Source organism: Numenius arquata, unplaced genomic scaffold, assembly GCF_964106895.1.
Source record: "Numenius arquata unplaced genomic scaffold, bNumArq3.hap1.1 HAP1_SCAFFOLD_144, whole genome shotgun sequence".
NCBI lineage: Eukaryota > Metazoa > Chordata > Aves > Charadriiformes > Scolopacidae > Numenius > Numenius arquata.
Window position 1 is genome coordinate 82,721 of NW_027415708.1, and position 13,496 is coordinate 96,216.

Sequence of the window (13,496 nt, forward strand, 5' to 3'; positions counted from 1 at the left end):
CCATGGTCTCCTCCAGGCTGTAGTTGTGGCTCAGCAGCTCCTCGGGCAGCTCGACGGAGTCAAAGTCACAGGGGGAGACGGCTGTGCTGGTGTCACCAGGGTCTCCAGGCCTTGGGCTGCTGCCAGGACTGTCCTGGCCGACCCCTGCCGCCTCCCCGGAGCAGTCAAAGAGCTTCAGAGCCTCCTCCAGAGGCACTTCCTGGGGCACATTGAGGTCCCCGAGGGTTTGGCTGTAGGGGACAGGAGAGGGGCTGGTGGGGACACTGATGTCCACGGAGGTGACGCTGTCCCAGGAGATGTCAGTGTCTGAGGAGGTGTCACTGTATGCGGGGATGTTGCTGTCCGGGGTTCTCTCCTTAGGGGTGGCCGTGCTGGAGCTGTTGGTCCCTGAAGACAGTTCCTTGATGTTATCGTGGCCGTGGATCAAGTTTGGCCCTGCGGTGGGTGCTGGTGTCACCACTCTCCCCTCTCTGCTGGTGGCATCAGGGTCCCCAGGCCTGGGGATGTTGCTGGTGCTGTCCTGGCTGGACGCCACCGTGTCCGTGGAGGAATCCAAGAGCCTGAGGGCCTCTTGGAGGAGCATCTCCTCGCTCACTTCCACAGTGCTGGCCCGGTCCCCAGGAGCTGGTTTGTGGGGGGCAGCAGAGGGTCTGGGGGACACGTGGCTGCGTGGGGGGACATGGCTGTGTGGGGGTGCCCCCGCAGGGGTGGCCGTGCTGGAGATGTTGCTCCGTGCAGGGGGTCCCTTGACGTGCTGGAGGCTGGGGATGGAGGTCAGCAGCAGCGGGGGGGCTGCGGGCACCGCTCTGCCCTGGTGGCCGTAGGCTGGGAGCTGTGTCAGCGGGGGCTGTGTGGGCTGTCCCTGGAGGATGCCGGGGGCTGCCCAGGCCGGGAGGGTCTCACAGCCCGCGCGGCCCCACAGGGCAGGGCCCGGGGGAGCAGCGGCACCGTGGGCGAGCGTGGGGGTGGCCGTCGGAGGCTGGTTGGTGAGGGTCCGCTCCATGTGGAAGAAGCGGGGATTGTAGCAGCAACCGCAGGGGGCCGTCTGCAGCCCTGGGGGGGGAAAGGGAGCCGTGCTGGGCCGGGGGCAGCCTCCAGAGCACCCTGCGAGCCGTCCCCCGTGGCCCCCATCCCGGCTGTGAGCCAGGCCCCTGGGGAGCTGGTGGCCGGTCGCTCCCCGGAGTGAGGTGCTGTGCCGGAGGGGCTGGGGCTGGAAACTGGGGAGGGGACGTGCTTTGGGGGAGGAAACAGGAGAGATGGCCCCCAGAGGTTGGGAAATTCCCTGGAAATTGGATTTCCTGGGCAGGTGAGGGCAGGGATGCTCAGCCGGGCTTGTTGAACCCTCCACACCCAGTACCAAAAGTGCTGGGGGGGAACAGGGGAGGTGGGATGGTGAAGGTGACCAGGTGACCAGGGTCCTCGGGGGCTGAAGGCGGCAGAGGGCACAGGGGGTCCATACCTGGTGGTGTGGCCTGTGGGGCCCATGGGGCCGCCCCCACGGTGGGTGGCCAGGCTGCGGGGAAGGGCTGCTCCTGGCCGGGCAGTCGAACCAGGGTGGCTGAGCCTGGAAGAGAGAGAGGAGCCATGGCCGCGGTCACCTCCTGCGCTCTGTTCCCCGTGAGCGTCCTCGGGCTGCGGGTTGGGGTCAGTCCCTACCTTGGGCGTAGAAGGTTTGGGGGAGCACAAAAGTCTGAAGCGTCTGGGGCGCCGCGGGTGCCCGGGGGCCGTTTGGTGGGAGCCAGAGTGGTGGCAGCGCCATCGTCGGTCCTCTTGGTCTCTCCGCTGCTAAGGACTCTTTGGTCGCCAGGGATGGAATGTGGGGGCTCCCTGTGCCCCGCCCCCTCCTCCAATAGCCTCCCCATCTCCTGCTGGAGGCCTGGTGGGAGATGGGATGGTCTTGGCCACAGTGATCATGAAATGGTTGAGTTTAACATCGTCAGTGGAATGAGAAAACTGGTGGGAAGAGTTGCTCCCCTGGATTTTGGGGGTTGAATGCCCCCTTAACGAGCTGATGATGCCAAAGCGGGAGGTGCTGTTGACCCTCTTGAGGGCCAAGAGGCCTTGCAGAAGGCTCTAGATAGATTGGAGCACTGGGCAATCATCAGTGGCGTGAAGTTGAAGCAGTAAAAGTGCGGGATTCTGCCCTGGGAGGGAGGAACTCTGGGCGGGTGTGTAACTGGGGAGAGGGGTGGCTGGAGAGCAGCCCTGCACAAAGGGGTCCGGGGGTGCTGGGGGCAGCAGCTGAGGAGGAGCCATCGGTGTCCCCTGGCACCAAGAGGGCAACCCCCATGCTGGGGGGCATCAAACACAGTTGAAGCAGGCGGCCAAGAGCGGGGATTGTCCCGCTGTGCTCGGCGCTGGTGCGGCCTCACCTGGAGCCCTGGGTGCAGGGCTGGGCCCCACCGTTGGAGAAGGATGGGAAGGTCCTCGAATGCCTCCAGAGGAGGGCAACCAAGCTGGTGACAGGGCTGGAAGACATGTCCCCGAATCCGAGACTGGTTTGGATTGGAAGGGACCTGTGAGCTCACCGTGTCCCACCCTGTGCCCTGGGCAGGGACCCGTCCCACCAGATCAGGTTTTTCAAGCCCCGTCCAACCTGGCCTTGAACGCCTGCAGGGTTGGGGCAGCCACAGCTTCTCTGGGCACCGTTGGCCAGTCTCACCACCCTCGCAGCAAAGAATTTCTTCCCCTGATCTCATCTCAATCTCCTTTCTGTCAGTGTCACAGAATCACACAATCACAGAATCACATTGGGATGGAAGGGGCCTCTGCAGATCATCTAGTCCAAACCCCGCCCCCCCCCCCCAGCAGGTCCACCTAGAGGAGGTTGCACAGGAACTTGTCCAGGCGGGTTTTGAATGTCTCCAGAGAAGGAGAGTCTGCCACCCCCCTGGGCAGCCTGTTCCAAGGCTCTGCCACCCTCACAGGAAAGAACTTCCTCCTCCTGTTTAGGTGGAACTTCCCATGTTCAAGTTTCTGCTCGTTCCCTCTTGTCCTGTCACTGGGCACCACTGAAAAAAGAGCAGCCCCGTCCTCTTGACACCCACCCTTTAAGTATTTATCAGCATTGATCAAATCCCCCCTCAGTCTTCTCTAGACTAAAAAGACCCAAGTCCCTCAGCCTTTCCTCATAAGGGAGAAGCTCCAGTCCCCTCATCGTCTTTGTAGCCCTCTGCTGTACCCTCTCCAGCAGTTCCCTGTCCTTCTTGAGCTGGGGAGCCCAGGACTGGACCCAGTGCTCCAGGTGGGGCCTCCCCAGGGCAGAGTAGAGGGGGGAGGATGACCTCCCTCGACCTGCTGGTCACACTCTTCCTGATGCACCCCAGGATGCCATTGGCCTTCTTGGCCACAAGGGCACATTGTCAGCTCATGGTCATCCTGTTGTCCACCAGGCCTCCTAGGTCTTTCTCCTCCAAGGTGCTCTCCAAACCCTTCCCCCCTGTCCTATGGCTCCCCTCCCTGATGACCCAACATTACAGAATCACAGAATCGCAGAATCTTCATGGTTGCATGGGACCTTTGAGATCATCGAGTCCAACCACACAAAGAAGGAAAAAAAAAAAAAGGTAACCACACCCACAACCAACCACACAGCACACCCACCCACAAACAGACGCAAACCAACAATCTCGGGCACTAGAGCATGCCCTGGAGAGCCATGTCTAAACGTTTCTTAAATATCTCCAGGGATGGCGACTCCACCACCTCCCTGGGCAGGCCTGACCACTCTCTCAGTAAAGTAGTGCTTCCTAATATCCAATCTAAACCTCCCCTGCCGCAACTTCAGACCATTTCCTCTGGTCCTGTCTTTATTCCCTTGGGAGAAGAGGCCAACACCCACCTCTGTACAACCTCCTTCCAGGTAGTTGTAGAGGGCAATGAGGTCTCCCCTCAGCCTCCTCTTCTCCAAACTAAGCATGCCCAGTTCCCTCAGCCTCTCCTCATATGAGTTGTTCTCTAGACCCCCCACCAGCTTGGTGGCTCTCCTCTGGACACGGTCCAGCAGCTCAGTGTCCTTCCTGTAGTGAGGGGCCCAGAACTGGACACAGCGCTCAAGGTGAGGCCTCACCAGTGCCGAGTACAGAGGCACCATCACTTCCCTACTCCTGCTGGCCCAGCTATTCCTGATACAGGCCGGGATGCCGTTGGCCTTCTTGGCCACCTGGGCACACGGCTGGCTCATGTGAAGCCGGCTGTCCACCAACACCCCCAGGTCCTTTTCTGCTGGGCAGCTTTCCAGCCGCTCTTCCCCGAGCCTGTAGCGTTGCCTGGGGTTGTTGTGACCAAAATGCAGGACCTGGCACTTGGCCTTATTAAACCGCATCCCATTGGCCTTGGCCCGTTGATCCAACCTGTCCAGATCCCTCTGTAGAGCCTTCCGACCCTCAAGCAGATGAACACTCCCACCTAGCTTGGTGTCATCTGCAAACTTACTGAGGGTGCACTCAATCCCCTTATCTAGATCATCAATAAAGATATGAAACAAGACTGGCCCCAAAACTGAGCCCTGAGGGACACCACTGGTGACCGTCCGCCAACTGGATTTCACCCTATTAATTACAACTCCCTGGGCACGCCATCCAGCCCATTTTTTACCCGGTGAAGAGTACACTTGTCTATGCCATGATTCGCCAGCTTCTCCAGGAGAACGCTGTGGGGGAGGGTGTCAAAGGCCTTACCAAAGTCCAGGTAGACAACGTCCACAGCCTTCCCCGCATCGAGCAGGCGGGTCACATGGTCATAGAAAGAGATCAAGTTAAGGTTAAGCAGGACCTCCCTTTCATAAACCCATGCTGGCTGGCGCGGATCCCTTGGCTGCCCTGCACTTGCCGTGAGAGCTCACTCAAGGTGTTCCTCTCCATGATCTTTCGCGGTACCGAGGTCGGGCTGACAGGCCTATAGTTTCCCGGATCCTCCTTCCGTCCCTTCTTGTAGGTGGGCGTCACACTGGCCACCCTCCAGTCATCTGGTACCTCTCCTGTTGACCAGGATTGTTGATAGATAATGGAGAGAGGCTTGGTGAGCTCTCCCGCCAGCTCCCTGAGTACCCTTGGGTGAATTCCATCGGGCCCCATAGACTTACGCGTGTCCAGGTGCATAAGCAAATCCTTAACTACTTCCTCCTGGACTATGGGGGGGTTGTTCTGCTCTCCATCCTTATCTTCCAGCTCAGGAGGCTGAACACCCTGGGGATAGCTGGTCCGACTATTGAAGACCGAGGCAAAGAAGGCATTAAGTATCTCAGCCTTCTCCTCGTCCTTGGTCGCAATGTTTCCCCCCTCATCCAGGAAGGGATGGAGATTCTCCCTGACTCTCTTTTTGTTGACGTATTTCCAGAAACTTTTTTTGTTGTCCCTTACATTAATGGCCAGGTTGAGTTCCAGCTGGGCTTTTGCCTTCCTAATTTTTTCTCTGTGTAACCTAACAAGATCTCTGTACTCCTCCTGAGTTGCCTGTCCCTTCATCCAAAGGTGGTAAACCTTCCTTTTTTCCCGAAGTCCCATCCAAAGCTCTTTGTTCAACCAGGCCGGCCATTTTCCCCGCCCTTTAATTTTGCGCCTCATGGGGACAGCCTGCTCCTGGGCCTTTTGGATTTCCTTCGCGAAGAGCGTCCAGCCTTCCTGGACCCCTTTGGCCCGCAGGATTATCTCCCAAGGGACCCTCCCAACCAGGGTTCTGAACAGGCTAAAGTCCACCCTCCGGAAGGCCAAGGTGGAGGTTTTGCTAACCCCCTTCCTTACCTCACTAAGAATTGAAAACTTGACCGTTTGATGATCGCTAAGGCCGAGACGGCCTCCGACCTCCCCATCTCCCACTAGTGCTTCTTTGTTTGTGAAAAGTAGGTCTAGCGAGGCGCCTCCCCTAGTAGGCTCTCCTACCAGTTGTGTCAGGAAGTTATCTTCCGTACACTCAAGGAACTCCTAGCCTTGCCTGCTCTCTGCAGTGTTATATTTCCAGCAGATATCCGGTAGGCTGAAGTCTCCAACCAGAACAAGGGCTGGCGATGGCAAGACTTCAGCCAGCCGCTTACAGAATACTTTCATCAACCTGCTCATCCTGGACTGAGGCATGGCTAGGAAAGGGAGGCAGGTTCATCGCTCTCCCTCATATTGGCTTTCTATTTCAGTTTGGGTTTCAATGAGGTCTGGTGTGTTCTAGTTTATTACTTCTGAGATGAGCCGGGATGTATCAAAGAGGAGTACGGGACCGGTGACGGTTCATAAGCGCCATGGTAATTTTGTGTTTCTTGGTCTCTTAGGTGCCATAATTAATTGTTGCTGCAGCCTCCAATTCTGGGATCGGCGTGGAGCAGGTGAGTGGAACTCCATGGAGCTTCTGCGGATGAGGGTGTCGTGGAAGAGGTTGGAATTTACAGTTACGATGCTCAGTCTTGGAGCTGTGGTTTCTTGTTTGCAGATGAAGAGGAGCCAAGTGACTGCAGGAAAATGAGTTAGCTGTTGTGGTTTTTGTCAAGGATGAATTCAGACGCCCGGCTCTCTGAAAGCTCAACTGAGGGAACGGCACTGGAAAGGGACTGAGGTTGACGGTTTCAGGACAGGCTTTTTAAGTTAAAGAAGGGCATAGAGCTGTTCAGGAACGGCCCCTTTTAGGCAGGTAAAGGAAGCAGGTTACTAAAGAAGAGTCCCAGCACAAAATCGCCCTTAGAGGGATTAGGAAGCATTTCTTTGCCAAGGTGGTGGTCAAACGCTGGAAGAGGTGTCCTGGGGAGGTGGTTGATGCCCCAAGTGTCTCCTTGTTTGAGAGGCGTTTGGACAAAGCCCTTACGAATGCCCTTCTTGGGTGATTTGTGGTGATTTTCCTGCAGTCGGGAGGTGAAGCCGGGCTGTGGAGCCGAGCGCGGTGTGAGCCGAGGACGGGTGTGATTGTCCCCAGGCTTTGGGGGACTGTGTCGCGGGCCCTGTCCCCGCAGGAGGGGACGCTGTCCGGGTTCCAGAGCAAGGCCTTGCAGCCCGTGTTGTGGTGTGTGTGTGTCCCATGTCAGTCCCCAAGGGCTGTCCTTGTCCCGGGGGCTGCGTGGTGCTTTCTGCGTGGGGCCGTGTTGGTGGTTCCTGCAGGGACCCCTCTGTCCTGGCTGCCCCTGGGGAAGGGGACAGGGGAGTCCCCCCCTGGCCAGTGGCACCCCGCTGGTGGTGGCTCGTCCCTGGGGGCAGCTCGTTGCCCTTTGGGGCTCGTGGGCTCCGATTGGGGGCTCGTGGGGGCTGTGGCACCTGGGGGGGGTTCTGATTCCCGGTGCCCCCTGCGCTCCCTCCCTCCCCGCCCCCGCCCCTAAACAGGCACGGAGCGGTTCTGGAGAAACAACTTTTAATTGAAACAACGTTTTAACACAAGAGAAAAGGTCCTATTGAAGCTACTCTAAACCCCCCTCCCTCCCTCAAATACACCCCCCTCCCTCAATACAGCCCTCTCCCCAAATACAGCCCTCTCCCCAAGCACCCCCCGCAAATACAGCCCTCTCCACAACTGCACACCCCCCTCCCCTAAATACGAGGCCCCCCCTCCCCTGAAGATGGTGCCCCCCTCCCCGAGTACACACAGCCCCTCTCTCCAGTACACACACCTCCTCCCTCAAATACACACAACCACCACCCCTCCCATCATCTCCGTCTCCTCCCTGCGGTGGGACTCGGCCCCCGCTCTGTCCCCGGCCCCCTTGAGAGAGCCCTGCGCTTGCTGGGTGGTGGCGATGGGGGGCTGGTTCCCCGCTTTGTCCCCCGCCTCTCCCCCATGGCGAGCTGTGCCGGGGTCATCTCCGTCCCCACATCCCTCCAGGGCTCCTGGGGCTCTGGTGTCTTCTCCGTCCCCAAGTCCCCCCAGGGCTCCTTGGACTCTGGTGGCAGCTCCAATGCCACATCCCCCCAGGGCTCCAGGGACTCCGTCCCATAGAGGAGTTCCTCCAGGAAGCGCACGGCCTCCATGGTCTCCTCCAGGCTGTAGTTGTGGCTCAGCAGCTCCTCGGGCAGCTCGACGGAGTCAAAGTCACAGGGGGAGACGGCTGTGCTGGTGTCACCAGGGTCTCCAGGCCTTGGGCTGCTGCCAGGACTGTCCTGGCCGACCCCTGCCGCCTCCCCGGAGCAGTCAAAGAGCTTCAGAGCCTCCTCCAGAGGCACTTCCTGGGGCACATTGAGGTCCCCGAGGGTTTGGCTGTAGGGGACAGGAGAGGGGCTGGTGGGGACACTGATGTCCACGGAGGTGACGCTGTCCCAGGAGATGTCAGTGTCTGAGGAGGTGTCACTGTATGCGGGGATGTTGCTGTCCGGGGTTCTCTCCTTAGGGGTGGCCGTGCTGGAGCTGTTGGTCCCTGAAGACAGTTCCTTGATGTTATCGTGGCCGTGGATCAAGTTTGGCCCTGCGGTGGGTGCTGGTGTCACCACTCTCCCCTCTCTGCTGGTGGCATCAGGGTCCCCAGGCCTGGGGATGTTGCTGGTGCTGTCCTGGCTGGACGCCACCGTGTCCGTGGAGGAATCCAAGAGCCTGAGGGCCTCTTGGAGGAGCATCTCCTCGCTCACTTCCACAGTGCTGGCCCGGTCCCCAGGAGCTGGTTTGTGGGGGGCAGCAGAGGGTCTGGGGGGCACGTGGCTGCGTGGGGGGACATGGCTGTGTGGGGGTGCCCCCGCAGGGGTGGCCGTGCTGGAGATGTTGCTCCGTGCAGGGGGTCCCTTGACGTGCTGGAGGCTGGGGATGGAGGTCAGCAGCAGCGGGGGGGCTGCGGGCACCGCTCTGCCCTGGTGGCCGTAGGCTGGGAGCTGTGTCAGCAGGGGCTGTGTGGGCTGTCCCTGGAGGATGCCGGGGGCTGCCCAGGCCGGGAGGGTCTCACAGCCCGCGCGGCCCCACAGGGCAGGGCCCGGGGGAGCAGCGGCACCGTGGGCGAGCGTGGGGGTGGCCGTCGGAGGCTGGTTGGTGAGGGTCCGCTCCATGTGGAAGAAGCGGGGATTGTAGCAGCAACCGCAGGGGGCCGTCTGCAGCCCTGGGGGGGGAAAGGGAGCCGTGCTGGGCCGGGGGCAGCCTCCAGAGCACCCTGCGAGCCGTCCCCCGTGGCCCCCATCCCGGCTGTGAGCCAGGCCCCTGGGGAGCTGGTGGCCGGTCGCTCCCCGGAGTGAGGTGCTGTGCCGGAGGGGCTGGGGCTGGAAACTGGGGAGGGGACGTGCTTTGGGGGAGGAAACAGGAGAGATGGCCCCCAGAGGTTGGGAAATTCCCTGGAAATTGGATTTCCTGGGCAGGTGAGGGCAGGGATGCTCAGCCGGGCTTGTTGAACCCTCCACACCCAGTACCAAAAGTGCTGGGGGGGAACAGGGGAGGTGGGATGGTGAAGGTGACCAGGTGACCAGGGTCCTCGGGGGCTGAAGGCGGCAGAGGGCACAGGGGGTCCATACCTGGTGGTGTGGCCTGTGGGGCCCATGGGGCCGCCCCCACGGTGAGTGGCCAGGCTGCGGGGAAGGGCTGCTCCTGGCCGGGCAGTCGAACCAGGGTGGCTGAGCCTGGAAGAGAGAGAGGAGCCATGGCCGCGGTCACCTCCTGCGCTCTGTTCCCCGTGAGCGTCCTCGGGCTGCGGGTTGGGGTCAGTCCCTACCTTGGGGGTAGAAGGTTTGGGGGAGCACAAAAGTCTGAAGCGTCTGGGGCGCCGCGGGTGCCCGGGGGCCGTTTGGTGGGAGCCAGAGTGGTGGCAGCGCCATCGTCGGTCCTCTCGGTCTCTCCGCTGCTAAGGACTCTTTGGTCACCAGGGATGGAATGTGGGGGCTCCCTGTGCCCCGCCCCCTCCTCCAATAGCCTCCCCATCTCCTGCTGGAGGCCTGGTGGGAGATGGGATGGTCTTGGCCACAGTGATCATGAAATGGTTGAGTTTAACATCGTCAGTGGAATGAGAAAACTGGTGGGAAGAGTTGCTCCCCTGGATTTTGGGGGTTGAATGCCCCCTTAACGAGCTGATGATGCCAAAGCGGGAGGTGCTGTTGACCCTCTTGAGGGCCAAGAGGCCTTGCAGAAGGCTCTAGATAGATTGGAGCACTGGGCAATCATCAGTGGCGTGAAGTTGAAGCAGTAAAAGTGCGGGATTCTGCCCTGGGAGGGAGGAACTCTGGGCGGGAGTGTAACTGGGGAGAGGGGTGGCTGGAGAGCAGCCCTGCACAAAGGGGTCCGGGGGTGCTGGGGGCAGCAGCTGAGGAGGAGCCATCGGTGTCCCCTGGCACCAAGAGGGCAACCCCCATGCTGGGGGGCATCAAACACAGTTGAAGCAGGCGGCCAAGAGCGGGGATTGTCCCGCTGTGCTCGGCGCTGGTGCGGCCTCACCTGGAGCCCTGGGTGCAGGGCTGGGCCCCACCGTTGGAGAAGGATGGGAAGGTCCTCGAATGCCTCCAGAGGAGGGCAACCAAGCTGGTGACAGGGCTGGAAGACATGTCCCCGAATCCGAGACTGGTTTGGATTGGAAGGGACCTGTGAGCTCACCGTGTCCCACCCTGTGCCCTGGGCAGGGACCCGTCCCACCAGACCAGGTTTTTCAAGCCCCGTCCAACCTGGCCTTGAACGCCTGCAGGGTTGGGGCAGCCACAGCTTCTCTGGGCACCGTTGGCCAGTCTCACCACCCTCGCAGCAAAGAATTTCTTCCCCTGATCTCATCTCAATCTCCTTTCTGTCAGTGTCACAGAATCACACAATCACAGAATCACATTGGGATGGAAGGGGCCTCTGCAGATCATCTAGTCCAAACCCCGCCCCCCCCCCCCCCAGCAGGTCCACCTAGAGGAGGTTGCACAGGAACTTGTCCAGGCGGGTTTTGAATGTCTCCAGAGAAGGAGAGTCTGCCACCCCCCTGGGCAGCCTGTTCCAAGGCTCTGCCACCCTCACAGGAAAGAACTTCCTCCTCCTGTTTAGGTGGAACTTCCCATGTTCAATTTTCTGCTCGTTCCCTCTTGTCCTGTCACTGGGCACCACTGAAAAAAAGAGCAGCCCCGTCCTCTTGACACCCACCCTTTAAGTATTTATCAGCATTGATCAAATCCCCCCTCAGTCTTCTCTAGACTAAAAAGACCCAAGTCCCTCAGCCTTTCCTCATAAGGGAGAAGCTCCAGTCCCCTCATCGTCTTTGTAGCCCTCTGCTGTACCCTCTCCAGCAGTTCCCTGTCCTTCTTGAGCTGGGGAGCCCAGGACTGGACCCAGTGCTCCAGGTGGGGCCTCCCCAGGGCAGAGTAGAGGGGGGAGGATGACCTCCCTCGACCTGCTGGTCACACTCTTCCTGATGCACCCCAGGATGCCATTGGCCTTCTTGGCCACAAGGGCACATTGTCAGCTCATGGTCATCCTGTTGTCCACCAGGCCTCCTAGGTCTTTCTCCTCCAAGGTGCTCTCCAAACCCTTCCCCCCTGTCCTATGGCTCCCCTCCCTGATGACCCAACATTACAGAATCACAGAATCGCAGAATCTTCATGGTTGCATGGGACCTTTGAGATCATCGAGTCCAACCACACAAAGAAGGAAAAAAAAAAAAAGGTAACCACACCCACAACCAACCACACAGCACACCCACCCACAAACAGACGCAAACCAACAATCTCGGGCACTAGAGCATGCCCTGGAGAGCCATGTCTAAACGTTTCTTAAATATCTCCAGGGATGGCGACTCCACCACCTCCCTGGGCAGGCCTGACCACTCTCTCAGTAAAGTAGTGCTTCCTAATATCCAATCTAAACCTCCCCTGCCGCAACTTCAGACCATTTCCTCTGGTCCTGTCTTTATTCCCTTGGGAGAAGAGGCCAACACCCACCTCTGTACAACCTCCTTCCAGGTAGTTGTAGAGGGCAATGAGGTCTCCCCTCAGCCTCCTCTTCTCCAAACTAAGCATGCCCAGTTCCCTCAGCCTCTCCTCATATGAGTTGTTCTCTAGACCCCCCACCAGCTTGGTGGCTCTCCTCTGGACACGGTCCAGCAGCTCAGTGTCCTTCCTGTAGTGAGGGGCCCAGAACTGGACACAGCGCTCAAGGTGAGGCCTCACCAGTGCCGAGTACAGAGGCACCATCACTTCCCTACTCCTGCTGGCCCAGCTATTCCTGATACAGGCCGGGATGCCGTTGGCCTTCTTGGCCACCTGGGCACACGGCTGGCTCATGTGAAGCCGGCTGTCCACCAACACCCCCAGGTCCTTTTCTGCTGGGCAGCTTTCCAGCCGCTCTTCCCCGAGCCTGTAGCGTTGCCTGGGGTTGTTGTGACCAAAATGCAGGACCTGGCACTTGGCCTTATTAAACCGCATCCCATTGGCCTTGGCCCGTTGATCCAACCTGTCCAGATCCCTCTGTAGAGCCTTCCGACCCTCAAGCAGATGAACACTCCCACCTAGCTTGGTGTCATCTGCAAACTTACTGAGGGTGCACTCAATCCCCTTATCTAGATCATCAATAAAGATATGAAACAAGACTGGCCCCAAAACTGAGCCCTGAGGGACACCACTGGTGACCGTCCGCCAACTGGATTTCACCCTATTAATTACAACTCCCTGGGCACGCCATCCAGCCCATTTTTTACCCGGTGAAGAGTACACTTGTCTATGCCATGATTCGCCAGCTTCTCCAGGAGAACGCTGTGGGGGAGGGTGTCAAAGGCCTTACCAAAGTCCAGGTAGACAACGTCCACAGCCTTCCCCGCATCGAGCAGGCGGGTCACATGGTCATAGAAAGAGATCAAGTTAAGGTTAAGCAGGACCTCCCTTTCATAAACCCATGCTGGCTGGCGCGGATCCCTCGGGTGCCCTGCACTTGCCGTGAGAGCTCACTCAAGGTGTTCCTCTCCATGATCTTTCGCGGTACCGAGGTCGGGCTGACAGGCCTATAGTTTCCCGGATCCTCCTTCCGTCCCTTCTTGTAGGTGGGCGTCACACTGGCCACCCTCCAGTCATCTGGTACCTCTCCTGTTGACCAGGATTGTTGATAGATAATGGAGAGAGGCTTGGTGAGCTCTCCCGCCAGCTCCCTGAGTACCCTTGGGTGAATTCCATCGGGCCCCATAGACTTACGCGTGTCCAGGTGCATAAGCAAATCCTTAACTACTTCCTCCTGGACTATGGGGGGGTTGTTCTGCTCTCCATCCTTATCTTCCAGCTCAGGAGGCTGAACACCCTGGGGATAGCTGGTCCGACTATTGAAGACCGAGGCAAAGAAGGCATTAAGTATCTCAGCCTTCTCCTCGTCCTTGGTCGCAATGTTTCCCCCCTCATCCAGGAAGGGATGGAGATTCTCCCTGACTCTCTTTTTGTTGACGTATTTCCAGAAACTTTTTTTGTTGTCCCTTACATTAATGGCCAGGTTGAGTTCCAGCTGGGCTTTTGCCTTCCTAATTTTTTCTCTGTGTAACCTAACAAGATCTCTGTACTCCTCCTGAGTTGCCTGTCCCTTCATCCAAAGGTGGTAAACCTTCCTTTTTTCCCGAAGTCCCATCCAAAGCTCTTTGTTCAACCAGGCCGGCCATTTTCCCCGCCCTTTAATTTTGCGCC